Below are 636 nucleotides of genomic sequence, written 5' to 3'. Positions count from 1 at the left end.
AAAACCCCCCCCCCCCCCTCTTCTATCCACAGGACATATTTATGTAACACGTGCAGTTTCCAACGATCGAAACAAAATAAAGCTGTATCCATAAGCCCTAGTTTGCCTTCACGAAACCGCTCGCGTCACACTCACGTGCTGCTGTCAGACTCAGCTGTATGCTAATTCGAGCGAAAAACAAGCACTGCCGAGCGAGCCTTTCGAGATTGCCGTGATTATGATATCGATGATGAAGGAGTCGTGCAGCAGCTGTAATTTAAATTTCAAGATAAGAGAAGAAGCCTGAACCGAGTATAGAGACAAAGTTTCATGTGATATACTGTACTGTTTAGCTAATATAAACAGTACGTGTTATCCTTGTTTTAAAATTCAAAGACAATTGTATATTAATTTTACCTGTATCGCCAGAGTGTATAGATATGTATATATACACATATATATCCGACTCGCTCTCATCCCTCATTTTGTTACGCCATTCGGTCATAACTTACCGTGAACGTTTATGGCATTGTTGTGAAGCAGTGCTTGGCGTCGTCTTATAAAACCAATTTCGCGGGTATTATGCAACCTGTCAGTCCCATAGCTAAGTTATGACTGGCGTTGCCCGCAGCACAAACATCCATTACCTACTCTCGT

This window comes from Cephus cinctus, unplaced genomic scaffold (assembly GCF_000341935.2).
Source record: "Cephus cinctus unplaced genomic scaffold, Ccin1 Ccin1_scaffold1343, whole genome shotgun sequence".
Lineage (NCBI taxonomy): Eukaryota > Metazoa > Arthropoda > Insecta > Hymenoptera > Cephidae > Cephus > Cephus cinctus.
This window is presented reverse-complemented; position numbering follows the sequence as displayed.